Raw genomic sequence first — 19979 nt, 5'->3', positions numbered from 1 at the left:
TATTATTATTATTATTATTATATTTTCCTTTTTTATTATTATTTTCTTTCCTTTTTTTTTTATTCGTTTGACAAAATTTTAGTGTATTAAATGCACCATCCTCGAAAGTCTAAAATCTCAGTCACTGCCAGCCACCTAACACCCTACCTAACTTAATAATGTGAATTTCGGGCACCAAAAGTCTACTAGGCCAGTTGAAAATCTGAGATTTGAATCCTAAAAAGTCTAGGATTTGAATCTCAGAAAGCTCTATAAATAAAGCTTGTAACTTGCGAAAAAAAAAAAAGGGAGAGCCATCAAAGAAAAACCCCTAGAATCAATTAAAAAAAAGATAAAAATAGAGGTTTTGCCCGATTAAAAAAATTTGTCGAAAGAAAACCTAGGATTAAAACTAAATCCTAAACCAAATAACCCAAAAACAACTACCACTGGAAACGAGGACCAATAATGCCAAAAAAAAATTTTTTTGATCTAAAATTTAGGTCCATACAAGGTTATTTCTCACAAAATGAAGGTTGAATCTATGTTTAGGGGGTTGAAGGGAACATTTTAGATGATTTTGATATTTTTCGACTACCGATGATCAGCGGTGATTAATGGTGACCAGCGGCCAGAACGACGATGATTGATTAGAATTTGGAAGCAGAGGCACCCCGCTGGAGTTAGAGAGAAAGTTTGGGAGAAAAAAGGTAAAGATAGAGAGGGAACAATAAAAACGAAAGAAAAAGAATTTTAGGCTTTTATAGCTGCTATCAAGACCAAAACGACGTCGTTTAGGACCCAGAGGACTCAGAGGATTCACATGTCGACTCGAGACTCGACCCGAGATTCGACACCCGATCTGGCAAGTCGAAATCCCTTAACCTTTGACCAATCTAGTTGAACCAAATCTGGACCATCGAACCTCTAGGAAACTACTAAACCAGTCGACTGAGCTGCTAAATCGTCCTTTGACCAAATGTTGACCAGGAGCATTTTTGGTATTTTTGCCATAATTTTTTATCTTTTTTTTTTGCTCAAATATTTTTATACATTTCTATTATTTAATTTATGGTTTTTTTGTTATTTTATTTTATTTTTTATAAACTTTTGATAAAAAAATAAAATAAATGATATAAAAAATAATGGAAAATAAATAAAATATGATAAAATAGAAATAAAATCACAAGTGGTGATTTACTAAAAATATTTGCACAAAAGAATTTTCTAAAATATTCTAAAAGTGTTAGAAATATTTTAAAATTCTTTAGGCATAATAATAATAATAATAATATATTATTAATAAAAATATAAAATCACAAGTGATGATTTTTCCTCAAAAAAATCTCCAAAATATTTCAAAAGTGTTGAAAATATTTTAAAATTTTTCATAGTAATTAATAATAATATTCACATAAGATAAATAGAAATAAGAAGAATAATAATAACAATATTTATAAGATCATAAGTGGTGATTCTTTAAAAAATATTTTCTTAAAATTTTGCCAAAAGTGTTGGTAAGACTTTTGAAAACCACTTTCAAAAAATAATAAAATATAAAATGTTAAAATTGTTAAAATAAATAAAATTTTACAAGAATAAAAGTCAATGAGTGGTGACTTTATCAAATTTTCTTAAATAAAAGATTTTCTCAAAATAGTTTGAAAATGTCGAAAAAATTTTGGGAGTTCAACAAATAAATTTTACTTTAATAATAAAATAAACAACCAATAAATATTACTAAGTAAATTAAAATTTTTGTTCAATAATAAAATTAAGAGGGACTTACAAGTGGTAATCTTCCTTCTTCTTTTTTTTAAAACCTGTTAGCTCAAAGATTTGGAATAAAGCAAGAGGGAGGTGAATTGGTTTTAATGAAGTTTTTAAAAACAATATTCAGTAAGTACAAATTTTGCTAAACAATTAAACACAATAATTGAAAGTAAATAAGAGATAGAGATATAGAATATAACACCACAATTTTTAGAGGTTCGGTCCTTCCTTAGGCACCTACGTCCTCTCCTTTAGCCTCTTTTGCCAAGGAGTTCAATCTACTATATGTGTTGAAGATTACAATCAAGCTTCTCAAAGCTTTACAAACTCAACACTACACATTCTTAAGGGTTATCCTCCCCCTTAAGCTTACAAACTCACAATACAAAAATTTGAAGTATTTTGCAAACTCTAAGAACCTCACAAAGGTTGGGTGTTTGCTAATTTAAAGTACACAGTAGTATAGACAAGAAAATAGAGAGAAACTGATATAAATTCTACACTTTTTAGACTTAGAACAGCTTTGAATGCTTGAGCAAATTGATAGGTCAATGGCAATAAGTTTCCTTGGCTCTTGTTACTGTTGGTCTGTAGTTGAATGCTTGATTTATAGGTAAAAAGTAGTTTAGAGCCATTGGATAGCATTTAAGCTTCAAACTTGTAAAAATTTCAGACAAAAAATAACCGTCGGGAGTTTTTAGCCTTCAAGGGATCGATCCCTTGTCTTAGGGGATCAATTGGTTCATGCTGGAAAGGCTCGATTTCGTGCCTAAATTACCTTACCTGATCGATCCCCTATGTAGGGGGATTGATCCTTTTTTTGGGTTTTTAAACTTAGGGAACATTCTATTTAAGCAACCGATCAATCCTTTTAAGAGGGGATCAATCCCTTGCCTTAGAAGATTGATCCTCTATGTGAGGGAATCGATCTTTTTTCTAGAAAAATGCACAATGAAAACTTTCTGTATGAAAAAATGATTGATTCCTTGAATGAAGGGATCGATCTGGTTATCCAACTTATCAATCCCTCTAGGGAGGGGATCGATTGGTTTTTGCCAAAATATAAGGAATTTTTTATTATGGAAGAAGACAGGATCGATCCCTTTTACTAGGGGATCGATCTGGTAAGGAGAGGATCGATCCCTTCTCTTAGGGGATCGATCCCTTCTATCAAAACTTGTACTATTCAGATTTTGTTCCGAGCATTTAACTTGTTTTGGTTCTCAAATATGTTTTGGCAAGATGAAAGGGTGGAAAATGTTCAATTTAAGTTTAGAAAAGATTGATTCAAGTTAGGCAAATTTTTATTTTGTCAAATCAAATCTCTTGATCAATTCAAGGCCAACAATCTCTCCATTTTTAATATGACAAAACCAAATGAAAATTTTGCATGAAAAACATTTTTCCTTTTGAAAAACAAACTCCCCCTAAATAATATAACTCCCCCTGAATTTAAGCATAAGTTTTAAGCCAACTAAACAAAATCAATATCACCAAACCAGTATCATTTGGATCATCAAAGCAAGCAGTTTTTTCATTCATACCAATATTTCTCCCTCTTTTTGTCATAGCAAAAAGGATAAAGTAAAGCCAAATGAGAGAACAATCAATTCAAGGCCACTCAAGTGCATATCAATCATCAAATAACACATTAAAGGCCACAATACCACAAGCAATATGAGAGTGAAATAGAAATTACATATATATATCAAGTACAAAAGGTTACACACCATAATGCAAAGATTTCAAAGATATATTTTCAAGATACAAAGATGTGGGAAAACATAAGTTAGGGACTAATAGAGCTCATTGAGGTGGAGGTGGAGAATGGGGAGACTGATGAGGATGAGGAAAGTGAGAAGAAGGCTGCCCTATGTGTAGAGGTGTAGAATACATGTGCTCAATGTCAGCGTGAAGGTGGTAAACTTGTGTTACCAATTCACTATGCGTTCCCTCTATAGTTTCCAATCTGGTGTTCATATTGCCAACCATTGAGTGCAAGTTATTCATCTAAAGCAAGAGCATCTCTAAGGCTCCTTGAGTGTTGAATCGTGAAGTAGAGTGTTCATATTGAGGTATAGGCACATCTAAGGGTTCTTGCTATTCCTTCTCCTCTTGTGCAGCTCTAACATCACCCTTTTTAACCCATTGTCCAACTACATTCTAAACATAACCCATGCTATACAGTGTAAGAGCCCCTAAAAAACTAAATGAGTCATTGAATATCATCTGCTTGTCTCCTCTAGTATTCACCTCCAAATACCTCAAAAAGTTACTTATTGCATACCCATATACCAAAGTAGAATCTTTATTCTGAACTATCCTCATCATATCATGAAAAATAAAGTGCACCAAATTTAGTTTCTATCCATTCTTGATCTTATACATGCACCAATAATCTTGTTTCCTAATGGTGGAGTATTGTGTCCTAAAAGGTGCTAGAACATGAGTAACAATGAGGTGCAGCAATCTATCATGCATGGATAACCTAGAGGTTGAAGTGGGAGCAACTTGTAGATTGTGATCGCTAAAGATGTCTTGAGCAAGTTGCATTGCGTCACATCTAGTATTTGTTTCCCCCTTATTATCTAACTTAAAAGTTTTAGCTAGCACTTGTTGGGTAACTAGTATTTCCCTTCCCATCACATAAGTTCTGAATCTATCAAAGTAATGCCTATTTGATCCTTAAATTTGAACACAGCTAGCATTATTATAGAAAACTCTTACTAAATTCTCAAATAATATACCTTCAATGCACAAATAATATAGCCAACCAAATTCTTCAAAATATGCAGATAAGGGAAAACTATTAATCGAAAGAAATCTAAGGAAATTACCCTACTAGGCTTTACTTCTCGATGCATAAAATGCATCTCATACCAGTCATTGGCATCTGGATTGTTGAAATTATGATTGAAGGATGGCTTCATTATCGAGCTTGAAGCATCCCTTAGAAGATTTCTTCTTTCAATAGTGACTTTGGTTTTTTAGGCCATTTCAAGGGTTTTAAGGAGTAATTTCGACAAATGATCAAGTGAGAGTGAAGAAATTTGCAAGAGATATTGGTAAGAATGATCAATTTTGGGTGAAAAATGAGTGAGAGTGTTTAGGGTTTGGAGATGATGAGTTTGAGAAGAAGATGAATATGAGAGGAAAGCTAAAATGATCAGTTAACTAGGAAAAGACTCGACTTTATCACACCCAAAAGTTATGACCCGATCGATTGGTTGAAGTAGGGGATCGATCAATTTTACACGTTTCAAACTTCTTGTAGCTATTGGTTGAATACCCGATCGATCCTGTCTCGAAAGGATCGTTCAGTTCTACATGGGTTGAACTAAAATTGGCTATAGCCTACACATCCAATCTATCTTGTCCAAAGGAGATCGATCAGTTCCCTATGTTTTTCCTTTAATTTGGTTACGGGGTGAAAAACCAATCGATCCATTTCAAAGGGGATCGATTGGTTTTTGCTATAGCATTTTTTTTTAATTAAAAGATTTAAAAACCATACAATATGATCATTCAAGCATACAATCATGCAAAAATCACAAAAAAATTTAGATAAAACACACATTTGATCAATCAAGAGTGTACTATTCATCATAACATCAAAAAATTCACTTCAAGGAAAATTCATCATGCCAAGTTCACCTCTAATTGCATAAAATCTATCCTTATTAAAAGGTTTTGTAAAGATATCAGCTAGTTGATGCAAGGTATCAACATATTCAAGCATAATATCACCCTTTTGAACATGATCTCTAATAAAATGATGCCTAATTTCAATATGTTTGGTTCTAGAGTGTTGATTTGGATTTTTAGTGAGATTGATGGCACTAGTATTGTCACATTTAATGGGAATATGATCATGATTATTCCAAAATCCTCTAATTATTGCTTAATCCATAAAACTTGGGCACAACAACTTTCGGCTTCAGTTGTAGATTGTGCAACACTATTTTGTTTCTTGGAAAACCATGATATGAGCATATTTCCAAACAATTGACAAGTACCATAAGTGTTTTTTCTATCAATTTTGTACCCACCAAAATCCACATCGAAATAGGCATGTAAAGCAAAATATGAACCTTTTGGATACCATAATCCTAAATTATGGGTGTCCTTAAGGTACCTAAAAATTCTTTTGACAACAAATAAATGTGATTCTCTATGTGAATATTGAAATCTAGCACATAAACATACACTAAACATAATATCAGGTCTACTTACAGTAAAATATAGCAATGAACCGATCATAGACCTATAAAGTTTAGAGTCAACACATTTACCTCTTTCATCCTTGTCAAGTTTTGTTAAAGTGCTCATTGGTGTTAAGTAAGGCTTTGATTCTTTCAATCCAAATCTTGTGAGCAAATCCTTAACGTATTTGGCTTGATTGATGAAGGTGCCATCTTTTGTTTGCTTTACTTGTAGTCCCAAGAAGAATGTGAGTTCTTCCATCATGCTCATTTCAAATTCACCTTGCATAATCTTAACAAATTCTTGATAAAAAATTTCATTAGTAGCACTGAATATGATTCATCAACATAAATTTGCACTATGAAAATGTCATTTTCTTTTGTTTTAATAAAAAATGTAGTATCAATCTTCCCTATGTTAAAACCATTTTTTACCAAAAAATTTGACAATCTTTCATACCAAGCTCTAGGAGCTTGTTTTAAGTCATATAATGCATTTGTCAATTTGTAAACATGATTTAAAAATTTTTAAATTTTTAAAATCGAAAGGTTGCTTGACATACACTTCTTCATTTATAAAACCATTAAGAAATGCACTCTTGACATCCATTTAAAAAAGCTTGAAATTTTTAAAACATGCAAATGCAAGCAACATTCTTTTGGCCTCTAACGTTGTAACCGGGGCATAGGTTTCATCATAATCAATTCCCTCTTTTTGACTATACCTTTGAGCTACCAATCTAGCTTTGTTCTTAATAACATTCCCATGCTCATCCATTTTATTCCTAAAAACCCATTTTGTGCCTATAGTAGGATAATCACTAGGCCTAGGTATAAGATTCCATACTTGACTTCTCTCAAATTGGTTCAATTCTTCTTGCATGGCCAAAATCCAATGATCATCTCCTAAGCCTTCATCTGTATTTTTGGGTTCAATATGAGATAGGAAAGCAACATAATTACATACATTATAAGAGGATCTAGTTCTTACCCCTTGAGTTGGATCACCAATAATTTCATTATCTTTAACATACCTCATTTCTCTATGATGATTTGGCTCTCTTTATGTGTTGTGGCTCCTCTACAAACTCATCATCTTTCTTTTGATTGTTCTTCTCAATGTCATGAAGTGCATCATTGATCCATTTTTAAAGTATACCTACATCATCATCATCAAGAAGCACCTTTCTCGGAGGTGGGTTAGACTCATCAAAATCACATGTATAGATTCTTCAACCACTAATGTTCTTTTATTAAAAACTCTATAAGCTTTTGAATTGAAAGAATATCCTAGGAAAATTCTTTCATCACTTTTTGCATCAAATTTACCAAGATCATCTTTTCCATTGTTCAAAATAAAACACTTGTAACTAAAAAAATGAAAGTAACTTATGTTAGGCCTTTTTTCTTTAAAATGCTCATAGGGAGTTTTCTTCAAAACTGGCCTAATCATAGCTCTATTTATAATATAACAAGAAGTATTTATGGCTTCCACCCAAAAATATCTAGGTAAATTATTTTCATAAAGCATGGTTCTAGCCATTTCTTCTAAGGTTCTATTTCTCCTTTCTACTACCCCATTTTGTTGAGGAGTTCTAAGAGCAAAAAAATTATGGCTAATACCATTTTCACTACAAAATACATTAAAGCCAAGATTTTTAAACTACTTTTCATGATCACTTCTAATACTAGTAATTGAATAACCTTTTTCATTTTGTATTTGTTTGCTAAAATTTTCTAAAGCTTCATTCTTTGAATGCAAGAAGAGAACCCATGTGAATCTAGTAAAATCATCAATAATAACAAACCCATATTGTTTTCCACCAAGACTCATTATTCTAGTAGGGCCAAAAAAATCAATATGAAGTAATTGAAGAGGTTTAATAGTCGAAATGCAATTCTTAGGTTTGAAAGAAGTTCTTCTATGTTTTCCTTGAGCACATGCATTACAAACCTTGTTATTTTCATATTTCAACTTTGGCAAACCAATAACCAAATCATTTTGAAAAAGTTTTAAAATTCCATGCATACTTACATGTCCAAGCCTTCTATGCCAAATCCAATAAAACAAACATTTTTAGAAGATAGCTCATTTAGATGCACTACATAAATATTTTTTGATGATGTCCAACAAAAATAAGTTTGTTAGTTTTGATATCAATTACTTGACAGCACATGGATTCAAACACAACCCTAAATCTTTTATCACACAATTGACTAATGCTAAGTAAGCTATGCTTGAGTCCTTTCACAAGTAAAATATTTTCAATAATAGTAGAGGAATTGTTACCAATTAAGCCAATCCCTTCAATTTGGCCTTTAGAGTTGTCACCAAATGTAACATCTCCTCCACCTTTAGCTTTCAAGTCCTTAAAAAGAGTTTTATCCCCAATCATGTATTTTGAGCATCCACTATCAATGTACCATGGATTGTTCTTGCTTGAACTGGCTTTGTAGCAATGCTTATCCACTTACAAAAGCACAATTAAATTTTTGTTTTGGGTACCCAAATTTTCTTGGGTCTTTGAGTGTTAGTACTAATAATTTTTATGCTTTTTGAAATCCACTTCATTTTAGTAATCTCATCTTGAGATGTGCTAACTCCTTTTGAAATCCACACTCTCTTAATGAGCTTACCACTATAAGTGATTTTCTTCAAGGACCAATATTGTATTGAATGACCAATTTATGACAATGTGCACATATGTTGGATGAATAATTTGGCTTAATAAGGAAATTCTTTAAATGAGTTTCTTTGTTGCCACCATTATAACCTAGTCCATCTTTGTCAAAGAAAGCTCTTTGTGTTTCAAGCATGTCATTGAGCTTTTGATGTCCCATATAAACTCTAGAAAATGAATTATGCAAATTTTCATTTTTCTTAGTCAAGTCATTGACATTCAACTTCAAAAGCTCAACTTCTTTTTCTAAGTCTTCTATTGCTTTAGTCAATGATTCATTTTCTAGTTTTAATTTAAAGATCATTTTCTTATATTCCATGCTCATGTTCTCAAATTCTATAGCTAACTCATCATAGGCATTTTATAGTTCATCAAGTGTGTATGAATTTAAATCACATGAACTAGAGGTTACCTTGGACTCATCAAGAGCCATGAGACATAGATTGGCTACTTCCTCTTCATTTGATTCATTATCGAAGAAGTCATTATCGCTCCATGTTGCTACCATAGCTTTCTTCTTTAGCTTTGTCATGTTTTGCTTTTTCCACAAAGGACAATCAAGTTTAATGTGACCCATTTGTTGCATTCATAGCAAATAATTTGGTCCCTTTCTCTTCTACTTGATTCTCTTTTAGTCATCTCCCTTTGTGGTTTTCTTCTACTGAAAAACTTGTTCATCCTCATGAACTTCTTGAATTTTTTTACAAACATGGCCATATCTTCATCTTCATCATCTTTCTCTTGTTTAAAATTTTCTTCATCTTATTGAAAAGTATATTTGAGAGCAATGCCATCTTTCTTGATTGGTTCTTGTCCCCTTTTGATCTTCAGTTCATAAATGAGAAGAAAGCCCATTAGTTCATCCAAAGATAGTGTGTGAGGGTCTTTGGACTCTTTAATGACTGTCACTTTGGCTTTCCAGCTCTTTGGTAGACTATTGAGAATTTTTTTTCACCATCTTCACATTTGAGTAAGTCTTTCCAAGAGCCTTTAAACCATTAATGATGTCGGTAAAACGGTTTGACATCTTACTAATGGTTTCATCTAGCTTCATCTTGAATAGCTCATAATCGTGAATGAGCATACCAATTTTTATCTCCTTCACTTGATTGGTACCTTCATGAGTAACTGCTAGCTTATCTCAAATTTTTTTTACATTTTCACACAAGAAAACTCTATTGTACTCACTTGGCCCTAATGCACAAAAGAATGTATGCATTGCTTTGGCATTGAGTTGAGCCATCTTCATGTCATTGACATCCTATTCACTTTTTAGCTTGATCACCTCCTTACCATCCACCACTTTCATTGGAATTTAAGGACCATTTACAACTACCCTCCAGACTTCATAATCATTAGCTTGAATGAACAACCTCATCCTAGTCTTTCAATAGGAGTAGTTGTCACCAACAAAGAGAGAAGGTCTAATAATTGAATGCCCTTCACTTTCAAGAAATGTTGCAACTATTTCATTTGCCATAAGACACACTTCTTGTTGGCTAGTATAGTTGTTATAGCTTGAGGATGGTTCTTCCACATTGATTACTATATTTCTTTGAGTCATTTTTAAGATCACTCTTGGGCTATTAAACCTACAAAAAAGAATATTAGCTCTGATACCAATTGTTACCTCAAAGATTTGGAATAAACCAATAAGGGGGTGAATTGGTTTTAATAAAGTTTTCAAAAATAATATTCAATAAGCATAAATTTTGCTAAACAATTAACACAATAATTGAAAGTAAATAAGAGATAGGAATAGATAATATAATACCATGATTTATAGAGGTTCAATCCTTCCTTAGGCATCTACGTCTTCTCCTTTAGCCTCTCTTGCCAAGGAGCTCAATCCACTATATGTGTAAAAGATTACAATCAAGCTTCTCAAAGCTTTACAAACTTAACACTACACACTTTTAAGGGTTATCCTCCACCTTAAGCTTACAAACTCACAATACAAAAATTTGAAGTGTTTTGCAAACTCTAAGAACCTCATAAAGGTTGGGTGTTTGCTAATTTAAAGTACACAGTAATATAGATAAAAAAAATAAAGAGAAACTGATATAAATTCTGCACTTTTTAGACTTGGAACAGCTTTGAATGCTTGAGCAAATTGATAGGTCAATGGAAATAAGTTTCCTTGGCTCTTGTTACTCTTGATCTGTAGTTGAATGCTTGATTTATAGGTAAAAAATAGTTGAGAGTTGTTGGATAGCATTTAATGCTTCAAACCTATAAAAATTTCAGACAAAAAATAATCGTCAAGAGTTTTTAGCCTTTAGGGGATCAATCCCTTTTCTTAGGGGATCGATTGGTTCATGTTGGAGAAAGCTCGATTTTGTGACTAAATTGCCTTACTCGATCGATCCCCTATGTGGGGGGATCGATCTCTTTTTTGGGTTTTCAAACATAGGAAGCATTCTGTTTAAGAGGGGATCGATCCCGTGCCTTAGGTGATCGATCTTCTATGAGAGGGGATCGATCATTTTTCAGAAAAAATGCACGATGAAAACTTTCTGTATGAAAAAGTGATTGATCCCTTGAATAAGGGGATCAATCTGGTCATTTTGAAACCCCAACCGATCGATCCCTACAGGAAGGGGATCGATTGGTTTTTGCCAAAACATGAGAAATTTTTGGTTTTGGAAGAAGATAGGATCGATCCCTTTTGCTAAGGGATCGATCCCTTCCTTTTATCAAAACTTGCACTATTTAGATTTTGTTTCGAGAATTTGACTTGTTTTGGTTCTCAAATATGTTTTGGCAAGATAGAAAGGTGGAAAAATGTTCAATTTAAGTTTAGAAAAGATTGATTCAAGTTAGGCAAATTTTTGTTTTGCCAAATCAAAACTCTTGATCCATGGCCAACAAAACCATACCAAAAGTGTTGATATAAAAAGATTATGATTTATTTAAAATATATATATATGATAAAATAAATCCAACTACAAAGTCTCTTCATGAAAATAAGTAATTTATTTGAATACTCTTGAAGAGAAAAGATTTTAAATTATACCAAAAGTGTTAGAAATAATTTAGAAAATTTTTTATAATAAAAATAAAAAATAAATAAAATAAACAAAGATATTCGAACAAGACCATTCTAGGATTGTATAAAATTAATTTGTACCATCTTCAGACGGGCGTTGTGGGGGTGCAATAACCTTCCCCATATGTAATAGTACTTTTGAACCCAACCTCAAATTCGTAGACCAAAAATAGGACAGGTAACTAATCACACCTCAGCAAAAAAGATTGGTGGTGACTCTTTGATCTTTACGTCTAACATTCGAGTCCTCAAATGAAAATTTGTTATAACAATGTGCATAAAGTTTGGATGAACAACTTCAAAAAAAAAGTCATATTCAAACTTGGATCAAATCCCTACTTTCTTTCTCTTTTAGCATTGTGTTAATAAAAAAGTTGGTTTATAAAGTTTTTTTGTTTTGGTTTTGTTAAATCTTTCTGATTATGGAAATTGTTTGCCTCAATAAATTCCTAATGGTAATTGTTTATGTTCCTACATGATAGGATCATGACAAAGAAGGAAATAAAAGGAAAAGAAAGGTTGGAGAAAGTGTTTAGCAAATACAGGCAGGCTAATATTTTTTCTTTTGTTTTTGAAATTTTTTTCTTATTTAATATTTAAACAAATAACTGAATAAGACCCATTTGGATTTAGCAGGCATAAAAGGTTAAGCATTTGCATTCTTTTAACACACTTTTGAACACCCTTTAGTTGTGTTGAAAGGGTTGGGTAATGATCTCATCAATAATAATATACTACTGTTCAAAGCCCATTTCATATAGCTTAATTTTTTTATTTTAATAAATTATAAAAATATAGAATAAAATTTTATAATACAGTTATCATGAAAGAATTGATGCTTAAGATTTTAATGAATTTTATATTTTAGCAGGTAAAAAAATATTTGTAAGTTTATATAATAATAAAATAATAATAGAATATCAAACTTAATTTATATTAAACTATGTTTGATCCACCATTTGTTTTGAGAGTTATAAAAAAATAATAAAATATGAACATAAGAATTATGATGCACTAACTCATAAGTAATAACATTATTTAATTTAATTATATATATCATTTAACTTTCATATTTCTTTCATCTTAAAACATTTTTCATGTATTGACTTTCACAAAATTTAAGAAAAAAATGTTGATTTTAATGTATTTAACATTAAACACTACAAGGGTTTTAGTTTTTAGCGACGGTTTTTTTACCGTTTAGCGGCATTTATTAATGCCACTATAAGGTTATGGCGTTTTTGAAAAAAATGACACGCAGAGTGTCGCCTATACATGCATCACAATAAATAACGGCGTTTTTGAAAAAAATACCTCAATATTGCGGCGTTTATATTAGAAAACCATCATTTTAACGGCATTTATATCTTTGAGATGTCGCTACCTTAGAGGCATTTGAATCTGAAAATGGCTCAATATTAGCAGCATTTGTATCTTTTAGTCATCATTATTTCAGTTGCATTTTTATGAGAAAAACACTGTTGCACTGACGGCATTTGTAACAAAAACCATCGCTACTTTAGAGGCGTTTGAATCTGAAAATACCTCAATATTTGTGATGTTTTGTATCTTTTGGGCGTCGCTAATTTAGTTATGTTGTTATGAGAAAAACGCCATTGCTTTAGTGACGTTTCTATAAAAAAAAACACCACCTAACTAGCAGCGTTTGCTGGAAATAGCGCCGCTACTTATAGTGGTGTTTTATGCTACAAACACCACTAAATTATTCATTTAGCGGCATTGCGCAATGTAAACGCCACCATTATGTAAAAATGTATTTTTTTTTTTAGTTTCTTATAATAAATTTTATTTTCAGTAAAGAGCTTAAATTCAGAAACTGAAATTAATATTAACTTCATTCATGTTTAAATATACATCTAATTAATACAAAGTTTAATAATTAGTATAATAACATTCAAATATGATAAATACATTAACCAAATAAAAAATTAAAATGTATGAAATAGATGACTACATACATTTTGCTGGCTACCAATTGATGAAGAAAATTTTTCACCTTAGTCACTAGCGTGCTTAACAACCTACTGAATAATACCATACAATTTTTAACACTTCATTGTATGCTTATTTTTTATTTAAAAATTTTAATATTTACTAAATATAATACTTGAGTTGATGGAGCACCAAGATCATTTCCTGGAAATTGTTGTTCATAAAATTCATAAGATGATCGAATCGATCATGTAACTACTGAAATTTTGCATGCTCTACCTTCATTCTAGCACGTTCTTCTTCAATTTTGACACGCTTTTGTTCTCTTTCTTCTTCCATTTGCTGAAAATGTTGTTGCATAGTTTGTAACTCCCATCTCAATATTGAAATGTGTCACGAAGACTGACTTATTGAGTGTAAATTTCGAAGAGTTATGTCCATAATAGGCAGATGGTGTTTGACCCAATCCAAGGCCTCAGACCCGTCCATGCCTTTCTTTTTCAGCAACTTCTATGAATATCCGATTTTTCATTTCTTGCATGTTAAAAGAACCTTCAGATGCTACTTCAATCTCAACGTCATTTTCTCTTTCGTTTTCTCCTATGAATTTGTCATATACAACTATCAAGTTTAATGATTAATTGATTATATGTTAAAAAGAGTTAATTTTTACTTTATGTTAAAATAGATGATACAAATTACCACAATTTCTTGTGTTTTGACATTCATGTAAGATCCATCTTTTTTTATGTATGTTACGCGAAAAAGTTCTTTACGTCCAATTGTACCATCCATCTCATTCTCCTATACAAAAATATATGTTATTTGATAGGATACATATCAACTGTAACTTATTTATGCATATCAATCATGTCAATCAAGTATTAAAATTTTGAATAACTTTAATCTCCTTTATTTATATTTTGGCCTCGTAACAACAAAACAGTCTTAAATATATGCAAGAATAAAAGAATTTTGGGCTCTCAGAAATATCGATCATGGAAACCAAATTCAATTATTTTCTCCCAGTTTAATATAAAGGATTAAAGCCATTCAATATGTTGAAAGGCATCCAAAATTAATTTGTATATTCACCTTTTATATGCAAAAATATTCCCAAATAGACATAACTGATGACTTTTTCTCCCATATCAACCATAGAAACCAAGTTCAATCAATCGGACAAGCTTAATATCAAGTATTGAAGCAATCAAAAGTGTTAAAATACAACAATAACAACAACCAGATAATAAAGGTGTAAATATACGTAAATAGTAACTTTTCATACATATCATCTGTGTAACTAAGTTTAAAACTTTCGATAAGTTTAATATCATGTATTGAAACAATCAAATCTATTAAAAGATAACAGTAAATGTTAATTTCCATATTTACCTTTTAACGGTAGAAAAAGCTCATTCATTGGAATAAGTTAATTATCATAAACTTACGATTTCTTTTTGCTTTCTTGTAAAACTTTTTGATCCTCTTGTGTGGCTATATTTCTGTTGCTTTTTGCTACCAATCCTAATATGTTTTCTTTCTTGTCATAAAAAATAATTATGTATATGATAAAAATACAAATATTACTAACTAAAACCATTAAACACATTCATCATTTAATTCTATTATACAAAGTTATAAACTAGTACCTTTCCTTTTCTTGAGAACCAAAATCTAACTAGTTATTCATATTGCCACCTAATCACATTACGGGGTAGATTTTGCATCATTGCGTATACAGTAGTATTTCGATCGAAAAACTTATTCTTCAAACTATGCTTATAATCTTTCCATTTCTTTCCCAATGACTTAAGCACAAATGAAGTTGGTATTTAAAGTACAAATCTTGATTGTAATAATACAATAAAAAAATTTTCAATAAGTAAACAAAATGTAAAATAAAAATTTTGAATATATCTAATTAATTATACTAATACCTTAATAAAGTTTAACGCATCGTCCTTAACTTCTTCTGAAATATTATGCCATGTTTCATAATGAATAGGCAATTTCATTCTATTACAGGCTAGCATGCCTAGAAATCTAGCCAATAGTTGAGCCTCTTCACCAAATGGTTGCCTATCAGAGTTTTTAGGCACTACAATATGCTCATTAGGAGGTAGTGCACTTCAAAGTTGTCCGGCCTCTGGTCCTTCATTGATTATTGTTATCAACTGCAACAAATATAAAATATATTTGTAAAATCACAATACTTTTATCATTATACTCGAATTCTAAAATTGGAGTATATCATACATGCATTCAAATTTAAAGCATAATCAATTGATAAGGTATTATCTAAACCTAGACCTCCCGTATTGCCAGATCCAATATCAATTGAAGGGTTAGAAGTGACAGAGTTAGATCCGACAATACGTTCATTTACCTTCAAAAGATTCAGTCGATGGCCAATATCTATAGGCACCGTAGACGATTCTGAACTAATAACTCTGATATGTTTTTCTTTCAACCTAATTTTTCGTATTGTAGCTTACCTACATCATAAAAGCGAATATAGAAAAAATGTTAGTTCAGAAGATATATAAAGACATAAACAATTTAAGAAATCAAAACCTATGATATATAAAGAACATTTCAATTTAATTAAATCAAAATATAATGTATGATTTAGAAGACAATAATTATATAATAGCGAATGTGACATTATTTACATACTATTATTTACTACATTATGTCTTAAACACTCAAATTATAGGTGCATGGAATCATGGTTCGTAAATGTCTTTAGTAACATCTTCATGAACGCACTAAGTGTAGGTACTGGAAATATTCTCATCCAAGTTTTGTTCAACAAAAGGATAACATTTAGTTCTATGTTCAACATTATCTTTGGTATCTAACCCCATATCAAATAAGTCTTTAGAGGTGTTTCGCAGAACAACAAACCAACCTAATTCTTTTGGATCTTCAGAGTAAAATACTTGTTTGACTTGAGATGAAAATACATAAGGTTCATCAATGAGTTGTTGTCCAGTGTGAATTAATCGAAAAAAATTCACAAGTGTAAATATGTACTAATCTTTCTTAAGTTCCCTCACACTATTCACATCTGCCCAATCACACCGAAATAAGACAACTTTCCACTTGCCATAATAATTCAACTCAATGATGTCATTAATCATGCCATAATAGTAAACATTTCCCTCTAAAAGGTTTATGTCCCTAGCACTAGCATAGCTAGCAGTTGATGAAGTCACAACAACTCTTGAATTTTGTGTACTTCTAAATCTCTCATGAGTTTTGTGTGAAATCTAAATCCATTGATGATGAAACCTTTATATCATTTCACAATCCGGTTTGGACCATGTGAAAGACACTTCACCTCCTCACTAACAAGCCTTCCACACTAAACCTATAAAAGTGAAATAAATATATATATTATTAATGTTATAATCACCGTAAGCATTCTATGTAGATAAAAAATAATGAGAAGTATGGCATTACTTACAGTTGCTCCTAACCTTTCATGAAAGTTTTTAGCGAACAACTTATCAACCTCTCAAAGGTTTGATCGTCGATAACGTGCAAGATCTCTCAAATTATTTCTATACTCACTATAAAACATTATGATAAAGTATTAACACTAAAAAAAACACAATAAATTATGCCTAATGTAATGAATAATTTCCTTGATAAACAACTTACGTGCGAAACGATTCAATTGAGTCATGACAAATAAGAACATATTGATATGCTTATGCCCAAGATTTATCATCTAACTCCACTAATTCAGCTTTGCCTATGGGTTGTCCAAAACTTTGAAAAAGATAATTGTAGGTCAAGTCTGTATGCTGCATACCAATATTTCTCGAAGGTCTATTAAATCTCGTTTCAACATCTTTCAAATAACGAGAACAAAATGTCATACACTCTTTTACTAAATATCCTTTAGCAATAAAACCTTTCAGATAGCGATTGTTACGATAATAAGACTTTAACATCCTCAAAAACCTATAGCATAAAACATTAGTTATATGTTATTTTAAGTAGATTGGCTTGATAATCAATAAAAACATAATCAATCTATTAACAAATAATACCTTTCAATAAGATCCATACATCAATAATAAATCGACCCTCTGACCTTTGCTTCATATAAAAGGTGGATAACCAAATTCATCATAATAGTGAAGAAGTTTGGAAGAAAAATCTTCTCTAAATGGCATAAAGTAATCATGGCTGGATCTTGAACTTTGTCAAGCTCTTCCACATTCATACATTTCTAACATAAAGATTTAAATATGTTACTCAATTCAATTACCACATAAGTCACTTGCTTTGACATTGATGAGCATAAAGCAATTGAAAGTAAGTCTTGCATCAAAATGTGATAATCATGTGGCTTTAATGAAAAAAGTTTTCGCTCATTCATATTCACACATCTTGATATATTTGATGCATAGCCATCTGAAACTTTGACATTTTTCAAAACCTTACAAAACACATCTTTTTCGGCTTTAGAAATCCCAAAACAAGTAGCAGGCAATCGATATTTCCCATTAGAAAGCAATATCAGATGAAGGTCTGGGTGAATCCCTATATCAACTAGGTCAAGCTGACTCTTTAAGTCATCCTTGGATCTTCTATTCACATTGAGAATTGTCTCGATAAAATTTTCGTAAACATTATTCTCTATGTGCATCAAATCAAGGTTATGGCATAATAAATTATATTCCTAATAAGGTAACTCAAAAAATATACTTCTTTTTTTCCACAACTCATACTCATTGGGGTCATCTACTCCATCATCCTCTTCATCACTTTGAACATCAAGATCACCAACTTCTGTATGACTATCACCAACTTACGTAATACGAGGCCAAACACCTTCAAAGATGTCCCTCACTCTTTTCCTTGATCGAGTCATTTTTTTATATGTGAAATTGATATCTTTTAACTTTGACAAGATATTAAACCCACCAATGGGTAAAGGCGATCTTCCCAACTCTTCAGTTCCATCAAAGAGATGTTTTTCGAATTTAAATCAATGATTATCATCTAACCATCGATAATGTCCCATATAACAGAACTTCCTACCATTACGTAACCACGTTGAACATGGCTGTGCAGCACAACATGGATAAGTATAATGACCTTTTGTACTCTAACTAAATAAATTTACATATGCAAGAAAATCATTGATAGTCCATAATAAAGCAGCATGCATATTGAAGTTCTCTGCTTTTGATGCATCATAAGTCTCAACTCCTTTTCATAATTGCTTTAACTTTTTAATAAGAGGTTGTAAGTATATGTTTATATCATTACCCAGACCTTTTTCCTCGAGAATTATCATAGACAATATAAATGATTATTGCTTCATAGCAATCTATGGTGGTAAATTATAAAAAATCAATATAATTGGCTAAGTACTATAAGAAGTACTCATCACTTTGAACGAGTTGAATCCATTAGATGCTAGTCCAAGCATAACATTTTGAAGATCAGATGCAAAGTCTAAAAACCTAGAATGAAATGACTTTCATACCAAAGAATCTATAGGATGCCTTTATGATCCATCATCTGTCCACTTCTTATGATGCCACCTCATTAAATCTATAATTTTGGAAGATATGTAAAGTCATTGAAGTCTTGGTATTAATGAAAAATAGCGTAAAACCTTAACAGGCTTCTTTTTGACACATACCTCATCACCATCATCATTCAACCTTTCATCGAGGTTTTTGTCGACCCAACGAGAAATACACACAAATGAAAGATTCTTGATTTTTTCTATCCCCCCAATACAACATGCAATCATTGGTACAACTATGAATTTTCTTATATTCGAGACCTAAATCCTTGATCATCTTCTTTGATTCTTTACAAGATTCAAGAATTTTTGCAAAAGGAAATATTTTTTTCATAAACTGTAATAATAAAGTCAGAGAGTTTCCCGTCCATTCACATAAGCATTTCAAGTGAAAAAGTCAAACACAGAAAGATAACTTTGAATGCTTCGATCCCTTAAAAAGTTCTTCATTCATCTTCTCAAGAAACTTATAAAACTTAGATGCTTCTCTTCTAGGTTGTTGGTCACGTACACCTATCCCAAGTTCACCAAATTAATGCATTTCAACATTGGACTGATTAAATCCTTCATTTTGGGGAGAAAGATTATGAAAATTTTGGTTATGAATGTTAAAAGAATCTTACAACTTGCCTTCAATGTTATCTACTATAAAAGGATCTGTTGGTGATGAAGAGCCTTTGATGTTGAAAGAACTGTAGTGAAAGACCTTAAAGGTACAAACTTTTCATGAAAATATCAATTAACATATCTTAATAGAAATCCAATACAAATTAAATGCTCATAAA

Source organism: Durio zibethinus, chromosome 8, assembly GCF_047325235.1.
Source record: "Durio zibethinus cultivar Kanyao isolate XHJ-2024 chromosome 8, ASM4732523v1, whole genome shotgun sequence".
NCBI classification, from domain to species: domain Eukaryota; kingdom Viridiplantae; phylum Streptophyta; class Magnoliopsida; order Malvales; family Malvaceae; genus Durio; species Durio zibethinus.
Note: the sequence above shows the minus strand (reverse complement) of the source record.